Raw genomic sequence first — 19,300 nt, forward strand, 5'->3', positions numbered from 1 at the left:
GACAAATCGAGGAAAGAAGTTGAGATATCCCAAAAGGTGACTCCCATTCTAGACCACCACCTCCATTCCCGCAAAGATTGGTGAAAAAGACCGAGGATGGTAAATACCAGCATTTTATTACTATGTTGAAATAACGTTCCATCAATGTCCCTTTGATAGAAGCTCTTGAACAAATGCCCGGTTACGCCAAAGTTCATGAATGATATGGTCACTAAGAAGAGATCGGTTAGTTTTGAGGATGATGATCGGATGCAACACTGTAGTGTTATGCCTACAAGGTCTCTTGTGCAAAATAAAGAAGATGCGGATTCTTTCACTATTCCATGTACAATCGGGTTGTTACACTTTGCTAAAGCATTATATGATTTTGGGGCAAGCATAAATCTCATGCCTCTCTCTATTTACAAGAAGTTGATATTGGGTGACCCAAAGCCCACTGCGATGCGGCTACTGATAGCTGATCAAACGGTGAAGAGGCTTATTGGGATACTCCATGATGTGCTAGTGAAAGTGGAATCATTTATTTTTCCAGTCGATTTTGTTATTCTTTATTGTGAGGTGGACTTTGAGGTGCCTATTATTCTTGGGAGGCCGTTCCTTGCTACCAGTCATGACTTAGTTGATATGGAGAAAGGGCAGATGAATTCCGGTAGAACAATGAAGAAGCGACTTTCAACATTTGTAGCTTCATGAGGCAGAGCGGTGAACTCCAATCGATATCTGCGATATCCTACAAGGTTGAGATTTTGTCCGAGGTACAAATAGAAGAGTGTCTTGGTGTTGAGGTACTAGCTGCAGTGATCATGAATTTTGTGAGTGATTGTATCGAAGAGTATGGTTGATTTGTTGCGAAACTTGATCGAGGTGATGTTCGGTTCAAACTAAAGAAATTAGATTTAGATATGAAACATCGCGAATCTCCACCCGTGAAACTATCTATTGAGGAGTCCCCAAAATTGGAGCTTAAGGCTCTACCACCTCATTTGAGGTATGTTTTCTAGGGAAAAGGTGACACTTTGCCGGTAATCATTGCATCAGATTTGAATGAGGAGTAAGTGGAGTGTCTTGTAGAGATGTTGAAGAGGTTCAAACGAGCCATTGGTTGGACTATTGCGGACATCATTGGGATTCCACCCGGTATTTGTTCACACAAAATCTAACTCATGCCCGATCACAAGCCAAGTATAGAGCATCAAGGACGGTTAATTCCACCTATGCAAGAGGTAGTAAAGAAGTAGATTATTAAGTGGTTGGATGCCGGAGTCATATATCCGATCGTTGATAGTAGTTGGGTATGCCCTGTTCAGTGTGTGCCTAAGAAAGGGGAAATGACTATGGTCCCTAATGACAAAAATGAGCTTGTTCCAATGAGGCCGGTGACCGGATGGAAAGTGTGTATGGATTACCGGAAATTCAATGCATGGACTGAAAAGGACCATTTTCCTATGCCCTTCATGGATCAGATGTTGGATAGGCTTGCATGAAAGGGGTGGTATTGTTTTCTTGATGGTTAGTCGTGTTACAACCAAATCTTTGTTGCACCAGAAGATCAAGATAAAACCACCTTTACTTGTCCTTATGGAACTTCTGCGTTCAAGAGGATGCCCTTCGGGTTGTGTAATGCACCGGCTACTTTTCTGAGATGTATGATGTCTATATTCTCCGATATGGTAGAGGACACCATTAAGGTATTTATGGATGATTATTCTGTTGTTGGTGACTCGCTTGATCATTGTTTGAGTCACTTGGCCGAAGTTCTCAAGAGGTGTGAAGATTGCAACCTTGTGCTAAATTGGGGAAAATGTCACTTCATGGTGAAAGAGGGTATTGTATTGGGCCATCGCATCTCAGAGAAGGGTATAGAGGTTGATCGAGCCAAAGTTGAGGTGATAGAGAGACTTTCCCCACCCATCTCTGTAAAAGGTGCGAGGAGTTTTCTTGGGCATGCGGGCTTCTACCAGAGGTTCATCAAGGATTGTTCAAAAATTGCACATCCTCTGTGCAAGTTACTTGAGAAAGAGTGTAAATTTTATTTGATGAATCCTGTCTGAAGGCATTTAGAGAGTTGAAGGAGAAGTTGGTGTCTGCGCCCATTATTATTTCCCGGATTGGAGTAAACCATTTGAGGTGATGTGTGATGTTAGTGGGGTTGCTCTTGGTGTAGTATTGGTACAAAGAAGGGATAAAATCCTTCACCCCATTTATTATGCCAGTAAGGCTCTTAATGAAGCTCAAAAGAATTATACTGTGATTGAACAAGGGCTCCTTGCGGTGGTTTTTGCGTTCAAGAAATTTCGCTCCTATATGCTTGGCATGATAGTCATAGTGCATACTCATCATTATACTTTGAGATATTTGATGGCAAAGAAGGATGCGAAAACAAGGTTGATTAGGTGGGTATTACTGTTGGAAGAATTTGACTTTGAAGTGAAAGATAGAAAAGAGACCGAAAATCAAGTCGCCGATCACTTTTCCCTATTAGAGGATGAAGCTATGCGAGACTTGGGTGAAAAGGCTGAAATTGAAGATACTTTTCCTGATGAGCATGTTTTGGCCGCTTCCCATAACTTGATTCCATGGTTTGCCAATTTTGCGAATTATTTGGCTAGTGACATAGTAGCATCGGACTTGTCCTTTCATCAAAAGAAAAAGTTCATGCATGATGTGAAAAAGTTCATATGTGATGAGCCATATTTATATAGGAGTTGTGCTGATGTTCTTATTCGCCGAAATGTGCCGGAAATTGAGATGTTGAGTGTTTTGGAGGCATGTCACTCCTGCCTGTGGGTGGGCATCATAGTGGTATCCGTACTGCCCATAAAATCTTGCAATCTTGCTACTATTGGGAAACCATCCACCTATATGCTCATGAGTTTGCCAAGGCATGTGATAGGTGTCAAAGAGATGAAGGTATTTCTAGAAGGCAAGATCTCTCTTTAAATCCCATTCTTGTAATTGAGTTGTTTGATGTGTGGGGCATCGACTTTATGGGCCCTTTTGTGAGTTCTCATGGGATTAAGTATATTCTTGTGGCGGTTGATAATGTATAAAGATGGGTGGAAGCGATAGCACTTGCAAATAATGAAGGGAAGAGTGTCAGCGCATTCTTGAAAAGAACATATTTTCCAGATTTGGCACCTCGAGGGCCATTATTAGTGATGGGGGATCCCACTTTTGCAACAAGTTGTTCAAAGGGTTATTGGAGAAATATGGGGTTCGCCACAATGTAGACACTCCTTACCATCCTTAGACTAGTGGGCAAGTTGAGGTATCAAACAGAGAAATCAAGCAGATTCTGGCAAAAACGGTGAATGTTAGTAGAACGGATTGGTCAAGGAGAATTAATGATGCTCTTTGGGCCTACCGGACAGCATACAAGACTCCCATAGGTACTCACCATACCAACTTGTATATGGGAAGGCTTGTCACTTGTCGGTTGAGTTAGAGCATCAGGCCATGTGGGCAATGAAGAAACTGAAAATGGATTGGAATGAAGCTACGGAATAGAGATTAAATGGGTTGAATGAGCTTGATGAGTTTCGCTTGAAGGTGTATGAAAGTTCAGCACTCTACAAAGAAAAGATGAAGAAGTAGCATGACCAAAATATTGAGAAGCGCGACTTTGTGGTTGGGGATTTGGTGCTTTTGTTCAACTCTAGGTTGCGCTTGTTTCAGGGCAAACTCAAGTCCAAATGGACTAGCCCATTCTTGATCACTCAAGTGTTCCCTCGTGGTGCGGTTGAGTCGGAGAACAAGGAGGGTGCACGGTTCAAAGTAAATGGGCAAAGGATCAAAATCTACCTTGGGCATGCGGAAAATGTGAATGAAGTGGTTGAGGCATACCATCTTGATTAAGTCTGAGTAATCAAGAGTCTTGCGTCGTGTTGTGATGCTAAATCAAGCGCTGATTGGGAGGCAACCCAATGTGTATATTCTAGCCAACAATAGGTTTTTCTTGACTTTATAGGAGTAGTTGCATTATTTCTGTTTTTACTTAATGTCATGTGTGGATTTTCTTTTATTTTCTTTTAGAAGTGTTCGTTAGAGAGTATAATAGGGTCCGTGTCTAAAAAGTGTTCAGAAAATACAAAAAGAATGGGTTATTAGGTGCTAAATGTGCAGGGATTAAATCACCAGAAATCTGCAGAAATTGGTCTGGTGCAATGATCGACAGACCAATCGACGGGCTGTCGTCCCGTCTACGGACCGTCAATGGGGTCCGTAGATCCCAGGTTTGTTTTTCAATATTGTCTAAGTTAGGGCACAATCGACGGAGCAGTCGACGGACCGCTGATTGACTTACGGTCCGTCGATGGGGAATCGTAAGTTCCCCACATCCAAGGACTGGACCCGACCCGACCCGGCCAACTATAAAATCATTTTAAACTCTTCAGTTACTTCCCACCCTTTGAAATCCCCCCCCCAACCATTTTTATCCCCACATTCCCTTACTGCCCCACTCACTTACACACTAATTCACCCATTAATACTCTCCAAATTTCTGATTCTCTCACCATCTCCAAATTCCAAAAACCCTTAGTCCCTAAACTCCCATCCTTTTCTTCCAAATTTCCGGTCGGTGCTCGAAGGAGGGCTCGATGTTGTTCTTGCAAAATTCATCCTCCCATTCACTCCACTACAGTATACATGTATTCCATTCTCATCATCTCATTGAATACTCTTTCATTTGCATGCAAAAATGATGAAAAATGTATGTAAGTCTTAACTTTGGGACGAAACTGCATGATTAACTTGTTAAAATTGGGTCCCTAGTCCCTTAGACGAATGAAAAGTGAATGTGTTGGGGGTTTCAGTGTCTAAATGAACTTTGTTATGTGCTTTGTTATTTTCCGACTTAGGGTTTGATGGTCTTTTAGAATCTAGGATTGAAATTGCAATAATCCAAGCCCTAGGAATTACGAAATGGTGTGTTAAATGCTATATGAACATGAAGTGTCGTAATTTGCTTGAATCTGTTCTTTAGGGGTGACAACAATGGGCTATGATACGCTCAAACTTACTTCTCAAATAAGAAGTAAAGCAGTCGTGTCAAGTAAACAACCCAACTAATAAGGTTGGGATCGTTCCCAAGGGGAAAATAGTTTAGACTTAACTTTAATCTATTATTACTATTGTTCAATCAATTATTTCCTTAGAAAGCAAAAATGATAAAAGGGGGGTTTTCTATTTCTAAATAAATGAAAATAACTAGCGAAATTAAAGAAGACAACTAACAGCTTCAAATGTTGGAGTTTAATCAATTAATAAAAGTAACTAGGGTTTACGTGTTCCCCACAGGTTCATAACTTGATAATTCTAACTATAACAATTCTTTCCTAGTATCTTGCATGCAAAGTGATAAGTTATGTATTTCTAAATCCTTGGTCCGGCATCTAGAAAACTTCACTAAGCACCTTGGTCCGGCTACGTGTGTTGCTATACTAATCCTTACCTTTACCTCATATTAAGCATCGTATTCGAGATTTTACTAAGTTATTACCTCGTACCAATCAATACTAGCCTATTAGATAGTATACACTAAATCTCTGTTGATAATTCTTTTCGTATTATCTACCTCCTTGGTCCGGCAAGTAGCATTAAGGCGAGTTCTAACGTTGGCCATCCGTTAAAAAGACTTCTAAGCGAAAGAATTATCAATACATGCAAGACACTATTCTAGAATTGTTATTTTAGTTAGGTTTTACCTCATTATTCGCCTATGGTTCGCACAACCCTAGTTATGGAGTTTAGTTACCCATAGTCATAATCACAATATTCAAATATATGATATAAGAATTCATGCACTTACTTCAATGAGAAAGAGTAAAATCCAAAAGTTCACTTGATTAATCAACAAAAATCACCGACTATCAATTACAAGAGTCTAAAAGTATTCAAGAGTCTAAAAGATAATCCAGAATCTAACCCCAAAAACGAGGTTTTTCGAACTATTTATAAAAAATAAAAACCTAATTAAATAAGGACTCTATTTGCTGGAAATCTGTCAAAACACGGCTGGGTCGACGGACCTCGCACTGAACTCTTGGAATTTGGGTACTGGCACTACTTCTCTGATCTTCATGACGAACCAGCAGGACGGACCATCATGGCTACGACGGTCCGTCACACACTCCGTAACCCCACACTTGGTCAGAATTCCCCATCTTCCTTCAGGAGCTGCACTTACGATGCCACCTACGGACCGTCACGGGCACGACGAACCGTCACAAGCTCCGTAGGTGGTACTTTTCTGTATTTCTTGCTCAAAAACCTCCGCATTCATCTTTTAGACAAATTTCCTGCAAATAAAGAGAAACTTACATAAAAATTAGTACAAAAAGGATTTTGGACACACTGCACTTAAGGAAAAAGCATTAAAAATACCGTGAAACCACGATATATCAACACCCTCAACTTAAATTCGTTGTTTGTCCTCAAGCGACGCACTATGACTCAATACAAAGTCTTTGTACATTAGTATCCATGTTTTATCCTTCGCAATCATTTGGCTAGCAATCCCGATCAATCTCATCATATTCATGCATGCTATCACTATTAGGCTTGAATTATGTGGAATCAGACCATGACACAGACTCACCATGCACTAACACCTATCCTCTTCAATTTCTCACCAAGGTGCTAATATTTCCGGTATTGCAACTAGTGTCCTCACTTCAAAACAAAATCCTCATTTTTCACACAATGATTTCAGTTTGAGTATAAGGATTACTTTTCAACACTCACTCTCAGAATAGATTCACACTCATTCATACATATTGCCATAAGGTTGCCCTTATTTTCACTGCTTTAAGTTCGCTATACAAATTTTAGGATCACGATAGGACTTTTTAGCTTGTAACATAGGCTTAGGGTTAGGTAGGGTATATTTAGGTATCTTTAGTGACTTGTTTCCCTCCTTGACATATCGGCTAAACATACCTCTTTTCATCATTTTATATCTCCCAATTTCCCATATTCTTTTACCTTGCTATTTTCCCTTCTTTCTTCATTTGTGTAAGTGACTCTCTTATTTTCTTGCTTGTATTTCTTGTAAATTTTTTTTATTATTTTTTTTTATTTCACTTTTCTTTCAACTAATTCTTGAGTGACTTTACTTTTGTTATTTCTCTCTCTTTGTTGTTTCAACCCCACTTTCCAGAGCATTCCTCATAATAGCCACCCTCAACTCATGGCTTTTCCATGAGTCAAAGTACACAATAACCAAAGTTGGGTCAGGGCCATAAAAAGGGTTGTTTACTGCATTAGCCACCCTCAACTTATGCTTTTGGCATAAGCTGAGGTGCACATGTCCAAGGAGGGACCAGGGCCAACACATTATTCTCAGAAAAGATCAGTTGGGGTGAAAAAGAACGGTCTAGTTTAAGCTCAAATCATTTGGATCAAAGAAGGATTAATTTCATTTGGTTTTCTTTTATTTAGGCTAAAAATGGGCTATATTGAATAAGGGCCTATGATCCTTTCCTAATGTCTGTTACAGCTTGCTTTTAGCAGGACTAACCAGGCAAGTTCTAGCTCAGTACAAATAGTGGACTATTCAAATCTTCCTCACACTCACTTGAAATCTCATTACTCTACCAGATTATCAGACACCTAGTTCAAATTTTAGACTTAGGGTCATGCAGTGGTGTACCTCTATGTCATGCTTAGAGCCACACATTTATCAATTACTATGCCTAGTCATGCATCATTTTCATTTTATCAAGATATCATTTTAGCCATCATGCTTCAGAATTAAACTATGTACACAAGATATAGACATGCCGGTTCAACAGAATAAATAATCAGTCTCTTGGGGAAAAAGAACAGAGGCAAGAAAACCCCAAAAGAGGATAGTGAATTGGGCTACTCAGACTTCACCCTAGCACTCACTTTCCATTTACCCCACCCCCAACAAAAAGACATGCAATTTTCCCCATTGCATAAAAAAATTTAAATACAAGAGTGGTAGGTGAAGCAAACCTGGGGCGCAAAGCGCCGATGATCAGCAAGCCGGTGGGTCCGGTTCCCCGAAACCCACTACCTCTGTAATCTGGACATCCTCAGTAGTGTCCTCAGCATCAACAGCACTATCAGCAGTGCCTCCGTCTATCTCCACATTTCTGGACCTAGATAACCCGGCATCTAACTCTACTGCCCTCATCCGATGCGTCTCCTCATCAGCAAGCGAGGCTCTTCTCGCAACATCCATCTCACGGCGCTCCTTCTTCCGTGCTCGAGCCTCATCCTCCTCTCGACCCCTACGCCTCTTGGAATGCTCTCGAGGGGAGGTGGTGGAATCTCAGAAGTGGCGAATAGGGCCGCCATCACTGTGTCTTCAGCAGTCTCTGCAGAAGGGGCCTCAGACTCAGGCACCCTAGCCTTTAAGATCATATCGATGTCCGCCGAAGACTGTCGACCGCAGCCTGAAGGGTCGACACATCCACCTGAGGGGCTGGCTGGGCTAGCACCCGCAACTCAAAAGCGTCCAAGCCCTGATGAACCTCAGCGATCTTCCGCTCTGTGTGCTGGACCATTCTCCGCTCCAAGCGCTCTTCTGCCTCAGCAATAGACCTCTGCATCCAAGGCTGGATGTGATGCAGAAGTGTAGCCATCTGTGCCTCTAATTTATGTACCCTAGCAAGCGGGACCAGAGCGGGGAAAGGGGCTGAGCAAGAGGAGCTCGGGGCAGTGCTACTACCCGGGATAGACTCAACCGGGGTAGTGTCAGTGGAAGCCGCCTGCGTAGCCGTGCGGGCCTGTGCTACCGTATGAGCCAGACTGTCACCAAGTGGAGGCAACTTTGGATGGGGCCCTCTGCGTGGCGCCAACTCATTGGCCTCATCCCTGATGAGGCCGATATCAACAGTGCCCAGCGAGGTCTTGAGCTGACCAACGTGCCATATAGGCACACCTGCGGACCTGCATAGAGAAAATATCATGCACGGGAAAGGGTAAGTAGTTGTGACCTTAAAAGCCCTCTCGTGCATGACCGCCTGTAGAAGCCAAGCAAAGTCCACCTCAAACCCCGCTATCATCGCCGCCATCAGTACTACACGATCCCATATGACTATATTATCAGCGGTTGTGGGGGAAAGGCAGTAGCAGACAATCAACCATAAAAACACCGCCGTGAAGGTCAGGTTAGCCTTCTTGATGGATCCCTTCGGCTCGGTCACCCAGTCAGCACCCTCTCCATCAACAGACAAGTGCAGGGCCATCCACCTCTTGGTGGTCTCTCTCAGCGATGGCTCACGCAGGAATTGGCCATCTTTGAATATTTGCCACCGATAGTCAAACTCGGCGGTGAGAGGGGTCCGGTTGGCATCAACATCCTCGCCGCATAGATACCGGCGGATGGCAGGCAGGGAGATATCAACCTGAATGCCACGTACTCGGACATGCTCCAGTGGGGCCTGTTTGGCAGGGGTAGCCCGCCTATCAATCTGTGACCTGAGAGTAGCCACGTAAGAGACGTAGAACTCTCGGACCAAATCTTCACAATAAAACGTCCCAACGAACGCGCTGTCCGCTCCAGTAGATGTCTGGTGAAGAGATTATGGATCTCTGGCATAGTCGGGAGACTTCCGTAAGGACTCGCCGCTCCAAAGTAAGTGTCCGTGTCATGACTGCTTTGTCATTCAGAAACTTTTGGGCTGGTCGGCAACTGGGGTGAGAGCACGAGTCGGTGATCCAGGTGTGGATTCCGAACTGTCAGCCTCATTAAACGAGGCAGATTGTGCAGCGGTGGCGGGTGTAGGGACCTCAGCAGATCCGGAGGCTTCCTCCGACCACGAAACTCCTAAGGAGCCAGACGCTCCTTCTTCATTAGTAGCTGACCCAGAAGGTGTGCCGGTCAGTATGTGCTCCTCATAAGACAGGGAGGCAGTGACTACGCCGGACGCCACCTTTTTGGGTTTGGCTCTGGCAGCACGTGCAGATCGGGATAGGGTGGAAGTTCCTGGGGGCAGGTACTCGGGGTCACGCTCATCATCAGAGCCAATGACCAGGCGGGCAGACGGGGCGACAGACTTCGATCGCCCTCGTGTGTAGACTCGATCTTGTTTTGGTGCCATAATAGATAGTACCTGTAAAGAATCAATATTAGTACTAGAAGGAGCAAACAAGACAAGCAAAACCACACAAAATAAATAAAAGAGTTAAGATGTAATGACATTTCTATAGTAACAGCGAAACACGACAGACCAGGTAACGGCTCGTCGTGAATACGACGGACCTTCATGGGGTCCGTCGTGTCTTACTTAAACTATGTTATGTGGAGAACCCTGAAGGAAAGTCTCTGACAAGTATGACGGTATATGCAGTACGGACCGTTGTGATTATGACGATCCGTCATCGATGTCCGTCGTGGGACACTTAGAAAAAAAGTATGGAGACCTTTAAGAGAGGGGTCTCTGACCGTCATAACGGTTATGCAGGACGGACCATCGTGGGTATGACCAGCCCGTCGTAGATGTCCGTTGGAGGACACTTAGAAAAAGTGAGAGACCCTTAGTAACAGGGTCTCTGACAACTAGAACGGTTGTGCAGGACGGACCGTCGTGGGAATGACGGTCTGTCGCATGTGTCCGTTGGAGGACACTTCGAAAAAGTGAGAGACCCTTAGGAACAGGGTCTCTGACAACCAGAACGGTTGTGTAGGACGGACCGTCGTGGGAACGACGGTCCGTTGCATATGTCCGTTGGTGGACACTTGGAGAAAATTGGACAGTGGGGTGTTAGGGCTGTTGGAACGGACCCAATGACAGTCCGTCGTGGGTACGACGGTCCGTCCTGCACAACCGTTAGTGTTTTAACCCACATTTGTCTAACCCAAATACCTAGTAAACTAGCAATGCTCAAGCACCTATTTCTAGAGTTTTAACAAGGCAATTTTGAAGATTCTCAACCTAGGTCAGACAGAATATGTATTAAAGAATGAACTCATCAATAAGAAATAGGCTAATACTAATTGATAAACAAAAATGCAATGTAAATGGGTAGAAATCAGAGACACATACCTCAGAATTTGAGAAAAATAAGCGAGGAAGGTACTTGGTGATCAAGTAAAGAACCACAGCGGCAGACTCCAACTAGTAGATAGTGAACTTTAGGAATTGAGGAATTTGGGAAAATGATCAGTTGTAAGAGAGGGGGGGTTATGAACTTGGAAGTTTAAAAGGGAGGGAAATGGGAGGAAGAGGTAAGGAATGGGGTGAAATGAAGGGGGTGGGGGTTTAAAATGTTAAGAATTTTTAAAAACCCCAGCCGGGTCAAGTCGGGTACGCTTCATTTATGACGCGACGAGTCCCCGACGACGGTCCGTCGCAGTTGTGACGGTCCGTCATTGGTTCCGTCTCGTGTGCCCTAGTTTTGAAAATAACAGAAAGACGTACCTGGCACGACGGATTCATGCGACGGTCCGTCGCATACATGACGGTTCGTCAATGTATCCGTCAGTGACTGCTGCAGAGTGATTTTCTATAGAATTTCCTGGTGATGTGCCTTCAAATTTAAAATCCATTAGTAGAAAATGCTACCATTACTAGAAAGAAAAACTATAAGTATTGGGTTGCCTCCCAACAAGCGCCTGATTTAACGTCGCGGCACGACTGAGAACACTTGATTACTCAGCCTTCATCAAGATGGTATGCCTCTATCCCTTCATTCACCGATGCAGTATGCTCAAAATAGAGTTTTATTCGTTCTTCATTCACCTTAACCAGCACTCCCTCCTTGGTTTTTAACTCAACTGCTCCACGAGGGAATACTTGGGTAATCAAGTAAGGGCCAGTCCGTTTGGACTTGAGCTTGCCCGGAAGCCAACGCAACCTAGAACTGTCTAAAAGCACCAAATCCCCAACCATAAACTCTCGTTTTTCACTTTATAGGTCATTATCCTTCTTCATCTTTTATTTGTAGGAGATAGCAGATACGGATTGGAGCTCACTACTCTGCCTCATGGACCTACAAAAGTTGAAGGTCGCTTCTTCATTGTTCAACCGAAATTTCATCTGCCCCTTTTCCATATCAACTAAGGCTCTACCCGTAGCAAGGAATGGCCTCCCAAGAATAATAGTCACTTCAAAATCGACTTCACAATCAAGAATAACAAAATCTGCCGGAAATATGAACGACTCCACTTTTACTAGCACATCATGGAGTATCCCTATAGGCCTTTTCACTGTTCGATCGGCCATCAGTAGCCGCATCGCAGTGGGCTTTGGGTCACCCAAACCCAACTTCTTGTAAATCGAAAGGGGCATGAGATTTATGCTTGCCCCCAGATCACATAATGCTTTCGCAAAATGTAATGGCCCGACTGTACAAGGAATAGTGAATGCACCCGGATCTTTTTTCTTCTGTACGAGAGATCTTGTAGCAATAGCACTACAATGCTGCATTCTATCATCATCCTCGAAAGTGACCGATCTTTTCTTTGTAACCAGATCTTTCATAAACTTGGCATAGCCGGGCATTTGTTCTAGAGCTTCTACCATAGGGACATTGATAGAAAGCTACTTCAACATTGTTATAAAATGCCAATATTTACCATCCTCAGTCTTTTTCACTAATCTTTGAGGAAAGGGGGGTGGTGGTCTAGGCATGGTAATTACATTTATAGGTACTTCAGCATCTTTTCCAGTGCTATCTTCTACTTCACCACTACCCTCTACCACCTTATCATTATCGTTTCTCACCTTTTCCTCATTAGACGGCATAGGTGGGTCAACGGTTTGCTTACCACCCCTAGTAGTGATTGTCATACAGTGTGCATCATTTTTCGGATTTTGGATAGTGTTGCTAGGAAGAGTGCCCGGTTTCCATGTGTTCACAGTCGCAGATAATTGGGCCATTTGCAACTCGATCTGCTTAATCGATATTGCATGTGTATCGACTTTCTGCCCAATACCCGCTAAATCACTCCTTAACTCTTTAATGTGCTCATCATTAGCATCGAACCTCCTCATCATTTTGTGCAACATATCCTCAACTCGCGCCATAATATCTCCACCATCCCTAGGAGTAACTTCAGGATTTTGAGGAGGGACATATGGCCCATTCCTATCATTTCTGTTACCATAGTTACCCCTGTTGAAGTTGTTGTCGCGGTTGTAGTTCCATCTCGGACATAATGACCCTCACGGTTATAGTTACGATAGATCCGACCTTGGTTCCCTTGACCTTGGCGCCAATTCTCCTGATTAGAGCCTTGGGCACTCGGTCGGAAACCCCCCGTCTGCTCGTTTACCGCATAGGAATCCTCCGCATAATAGCATTCATCATTTGGTGGTGGTGGTTTAGACAAGTAGTTAAGTGCATTTATCTTTTCTGCACCCCCAGAGATATGTTTTAATACCAACCCAAGCTCAGTTCTCATCTGAGCCATTTCTTCACGAATCTCATCTGTGGCTGGGTTGTGAGTGGACTGCACTGCGAAGGTATTTCTCCCGGTATCTGACTTCCTAGTATTCCAAGCTTTATTGTTCCGGGAGATTTTCTCTAACTTTCAGCAATCTCAGCATAAGGACACTCCCCATAAGATCCACCTGCTATAGTGTCCAACACCGCTTTATTATTATCATCCTGTCCCCGATAGAAGTATTCCTTCAGTGACTCATCATCTATACGGTGATTAGGGACGCTTCTCAAAAACGAGGTGAATCTATCCCAAGAACTACTAAATGACTCTCCTGGTAGTGCCACAAAGTTGTTCACTCTGTCTTTGTGGTTTAGTTTCTTGGAGACCGGGTAGTAGCGTGCTAAGAAAATGTCCCTTAGTTGGTTCCAAGTGAAAATTGAGTTATACGGGAGCTCAGTGAACCAAATAGCAGCCTCTCCCGTCAGTGAGAGAGAAAACACTCTTAGCCCTATTACATCCAAGTCCAAGTCAGGCCTCCTTACACAGCTTTTACACACTACCCTAACCTTAGCTATATGGGCATGTGGATCCACAGAAGGTAGCCCTGAAAACAAACCTCTGGCAGTGAGCATTTGCATCAGGCTACTAGTTACCACAAAGGTGTGGCCAGGTGGTAGAGGGGGCAAGACAAGTGGCCCATCGGAGTCTGCTATATTGTCGTAGCCTCTGTAGTATTCTTGGGGGCCGTGGAGCGGGATTTTGTCCCCTCTGTTGGTGTTCACCCGGAGCATCGGGTAACAACTGACCATGAACATCAACCGGAGCTGGGATGTTCTGATTTGGATCATCATCATTAATTCCCAAGTTTCTATTCATGTTGCGTAGTGTACGCTCTAATTCGTGATCGTAGGGAAACAAGGGTTCTCTTCCTCTCCGTGTATTTGGCATACAAGGAGGATGGTTCTGCAAGAATCAAAAACAATAAAACAAGGTAAAATCAAGAAAATATTGACTAAACTATAATAATAAGTTTAAGTTAATCTAAAAGCTACTCTCCCGGCAACGGCGCCAAAATTTGATATACTCAAACTTACTTCTCAAATAAGAAGTAAAGCGGTCGTGTCAAGTAAATAACCCAACTAGTGAGGTTGGGATCGTTCCCACGAGGAAAATAGTTTAGACTTAACTTCAATCTATTATTACTATTGTTCAGTCAATTACTTCCTTGGAAAGCAAAAATGATAAAAAGGGGGGTTTCTATTCCTAAATAAATGAAAATAACTAGCGAAATAAAAGGAGACAACTAACAGCTTCGAATGTTGGAGTTTAATCAATTAATCAAAGTAACTAGGGTTTACGTGTTCCCCACAGGTTCATAACTTGATAATTCTAACTATAACAATTCTTTCCTAGTATCTTGCATGCAAAGTGATAAGTTATGTATTTCTAAATCCTTGGTCCGGCATCTAGAAAATTTCACTCCGCACCTTGGTCCGGCTACGTGTGTTGCTATCCTAACCCTTATCTTTACCTCATATTAAGCATCGTATTCGATATTTGACTAAGTTATTACCTCGTACCAATTAATACTAGCCTATTAGATAGTATACACTAAATCTCTATTGATAATTCTTTTCCTATTATCTACCTCCTTGGTCCGGCAAGTAGAATTAAGGCGAGTTCCAACGTTGGCCATCCATTAAAAAGACTTCTAAGCGAAAGAATTATCAATACATGCAAGACACTATTCTAGAATTGTTATTTTAGTTAGGTTTTATCTCATTATTCGCCTATGGTTCGCACAACCCTAGTTATGGAGTTTAGTTACCCATAGTCATAATCACAATATTCAAATATATGATATAAGAATTCATGCACTTACTTCAATGAGAAAGAGTAAAATCCAAAAGTTCACTTGATTAATCAACAAAAATCACCGACAATCAATTACAAGAGTCTAAAAATATTCAAGAGTCTTAAAATATTCAAGAGTCTAAAAAATAATCCAGAATCTAACCCCAAAACTGAGGTTTTTCGAACTATTTATAAAAAATAAAAACCTAATTAAATAAGGACTCTATTTGTTGGAAATCAAAACGCGGCTGGGTCGACGGACCTCGCGACGGATCGTCGTGGTCACGACGGTCCGTCATGGATTTTGTCGTCCCATACTTTGCAATTTCTTCTGCTGCTCTCTTCATTGCCCTCGACGGCAGGTATGACGGATCGTCACAGGCACAACGGTCCGTCGAGGGTCTCCGTTCCAAAACACTTGACTCTTGGAATTTGGGTACTGGACTACTTCACTGATCTTCATGACGAACCAGCAGGACGGACCGTCATGGCTACGACGGTCCGTCACGCACTCCGTAACCCCACACTTGGTCAGAATTCCCCATCTTCCTTCAGCAGCTGCACTTACGATGCCACCTACGGACCGTCACGGGCACGACGAACTGTCACAAGCTCCGTAGGTGGTACTTTTCTGTATTTCTTGCTCAAAAACCTCTGCATTCATCTTTTAGACAGATTTCCGGCAAATAAAGAGAAACTTACATAAAAATTAGTACAAAAAGGCTTTTGGACACACTGCACTTAAGGAAAAAGCATTAAAAATACCGTGAAACCACGGTATATCAGGCTAACGAATTCTGTCTCTTATCGACAGTACGACACCTCTTCTATGGATAATTGGTCAATCGACGGAACGTCATGGGGTCCGTCGATAGCTACACCCTGATTTAGTCCAACTCTGGAATGACGGATGTGGTCTATGGTCCGTCGATTGATCGACGGACCGTCCCCTACATCTGTTGTCTGTAACAAAACCCTGTTTGTTGAGGGTTTCAAAATTTAGTCTAAGTGCCCACCTACGGAAGTGACCTACGGTCCATCGATTGATCGACGGATCATCATACACATCTGTCGTTTCTAACAGAACCCTGTATCTAAAGCTTTCTAAAAATTTTGTCTAAGTATCCAACGACGGAAGTGATCGACGGACTGTCCTGCACGTCCGTCGTTTCTAACAAAACCTTTGTCTCAGACACTTTCTAAATTTTGTCTAACTGTCCAACGACGGAAGTGACCTACGGTCCATCGATTGATCGACGGACCTTCTTGCACGTCCGTCATTTTTAAAAGAACCTTTATCTCATAACTATAACTTTTAAAAGTTTCTAAGTGTCCACCGACGGACCCTACCGATGGACCGTCGTTGCATCGACGGACCGTTGATAGTGCCCGTTGTTCAGTTTTGCAGTTCTAAACTTGACTGTGTTTTGTGTTCCACCTTTGGTGTTTGCTTCTTTCGAGTGTGTTGAATGAATATACTGGTACTAATAACCTTCCTTTGTAGGTACAAATGGCCCCCAAGCTCGACATTGTCTACTCCGGAGGACGTTCCAAGTCCGTCGCCCCTTCACGCCGGATGGTGATTGGCTCGGACGATGAGACTGATCCCGAATACATGCCACCAGGAACTCGGACACAGACACCCGCTGCTAGGACCACTCGACGTACGCCCAAGAAGGTGGCGTCCGGCGTAGTCACTACCTCCATTCTGATGAGGAGCACACACTAACCGGCACACCTTCTGGGTCTGTCGCGGGTTCTGAGGGAGCGTCTGACTCCGAGGAGGCTTTCGGGTATGAGGGAACGTCAGGATCGTATGGTGCCACTGTTCCTGCTGCATTTGTCCACTCTGTCTCGTCTGATGAGGCCGATAGTGCGGATTCTACTCCAGCACCCCAGTTCGATGTCCCTGCATCGATTGCTGATTATTCTTACCGGTGGTGCGTAAAATGCCAATACCATGTGTACTGGGATGCGAAGCTGCTCAATGATAAGGGGGTCATGACACGGACTCTGACAGTCGAGCGGCGAGTTCTTACAGGGAGTCTTCACACGATGCCGGCTATACATGACCTCTTCACCCGCCATCATCTCGAGTGGATGGCTAGGAGCGTGGGACGCTACAGTGAGGAGTTGGTGCGAGAGTTCTATGCTTCATATGTAGTGACTCTCAGGTCTTCTTTGGATAGGAGGTCTAATCCTGCCAAACAGGCACCATTTACGCATCTTTGAGTCCGCGGCCGCACGATGGACATCTCTTTACCCACTATTCGCTGTTTCTTATACGGTGCTGATACAGATGCCACCAGGGGCCCCTTACCCCCGAGTTTGACTACCGGTGGATGCTGATTAAGATAGGTCATTTCCAGCGTGATACGGTGGTGAAAGAGACCACCAAGAGGTGGATAGCCCAGCACATTTCTGTGGATCGTGAGGGTGCAGATTGGGTGTTGGAGCCCAGAGGCATTATCAAGAAGGCCAACCTCACATTTGCTGCCAAGTTCATCTGGCTATTGGTCTGTCACTGCCTATCCCCCACTGCTGCTGAAAACATTCTTATATAGGATCGAGCACTATTGGTAGCTGCTATGGTTGCGAGGTTCGAGGTGGATTTTCCGCGGCTATTGCTGGCAATCATTCATGAGAGGGCCTTTAAGGCCTCGACCACTTACCCTTTTCCCTGTATGATTTTTGAGTTGTGCAGGTCTGTTGGAGTGCCCATTTGGCACATTGATGTTCTCAGGACTCCTACTGGGACAGTTGATATCGGTCTCATCCGGGATGATGCCAATGAGGCGGCACCCAACAGAAGGCCCAGAGTAGAGGTGCAACCGCTAGGTGAGAACTTGGCGGACACGGTAGAGAAAGCCTAAGGGGCTGATCAGGATACATCAGAGCCTACCGACACCACCCCGGTTAAGTTTATCCTGGGCACTAGCACAGCTCCGAGTTCCTCCCGTTCTACACCATCAGCAGCACTGGTCCCGATTGCTAGGATCCAGAAGCTAGAGGCCCAGATGGCCACACTGCTGTATCATATCAAGTCGTGGATGCAGAGGTCCATTGTGAGGCGGAGGATCGGATCGAGAAGAAGATTGTCGTACTGACTGAGAGGAAGATTATGGCAGTCCACTAGCACCTTGATGCGTTCGAGTTGAGAGTTATTGCCCGGCCAACCCCTACTATTGATTTGACGACTCTCCAGGCTACTGTGGCGAGTCTGAGGGCTGATGTGGATGCCATTCTGGATGCGCGGGTGCCTGATTGTGAGGCCATATCTGCAGAGCCTACTGAGGATACGGTGCTTGCTGCAGTGTTCACTACCTCCACTGCACCACCGCCTCCACCAGGTGAGCGTTCCAAGAGGCACCGGCCCAGAGAGAGTGATAAGGCTTGGGCTAGGAAGAAGGAGCGCACTGAGTTGGAGGCCGCGAGGAGAGCCTCTTTGGTAGATGAGGAGGCTCGGCAGATGATGGCTCGTGAGTTGGCTGCTGGGGCATCTAGCTCCAGGCTTGAGGATGTTCAGCGGAGCACCACTGAGGGTGCAGACATTGCTGCGGACACTACTGATGGTGTCCCTACTACTGATGGAGCGGGTTCTGGGCAACCGGACCCGCCTTCTTATTGATCTTCGGCGCTATGCACCTCAGGTTTGCTTTACCTACCACCTTATTATTATATTTCTTATGCATTGGTGACACTTGCGTGCTTTCTTGTTAGGGGTTGGGTAAATGGAAAGTAAGTGTTAGGGTGAAGTCTGAGTAGCCCAACTCACGATCCTCTCTTGGGGTTTTCTTGCTTGTATTCTTTTGCCCCAAGAGACTGGTTGTTTTACTGTTTAACCGGCATATTTAGTACCTTGTACAAAATATGAATGTGAAATCTGAAGCATGATGGGTATATACAATGACATCCCGTTCTAAAGAGAATGCTTGCACGATTAGGCATAGTGAATGTTGAATGTGTTGGCTCTAAGCATGACATAGAGATACATCATTGCATGACCCTCAATCTAACACTCAAAACTAGGTGTCCGATAATCTGGTAGGGTAATGAGGTATTAAGAGAGTGTGAGGAAAGTTGAAT

The sequence above is a fragment of the Solanum pennellii genome, chromosome 3 (assembly GCF_001406875.1).
Source record: "Solanum pennellii chromosome 3, SPENNV200".
NCBI classification, from domain to species: Eukaryota; Viridiplantae; Streptophyta; class Magnoliopsida; order Solanales; family Solanaceae; genus Solanum; species Solanum pennellii.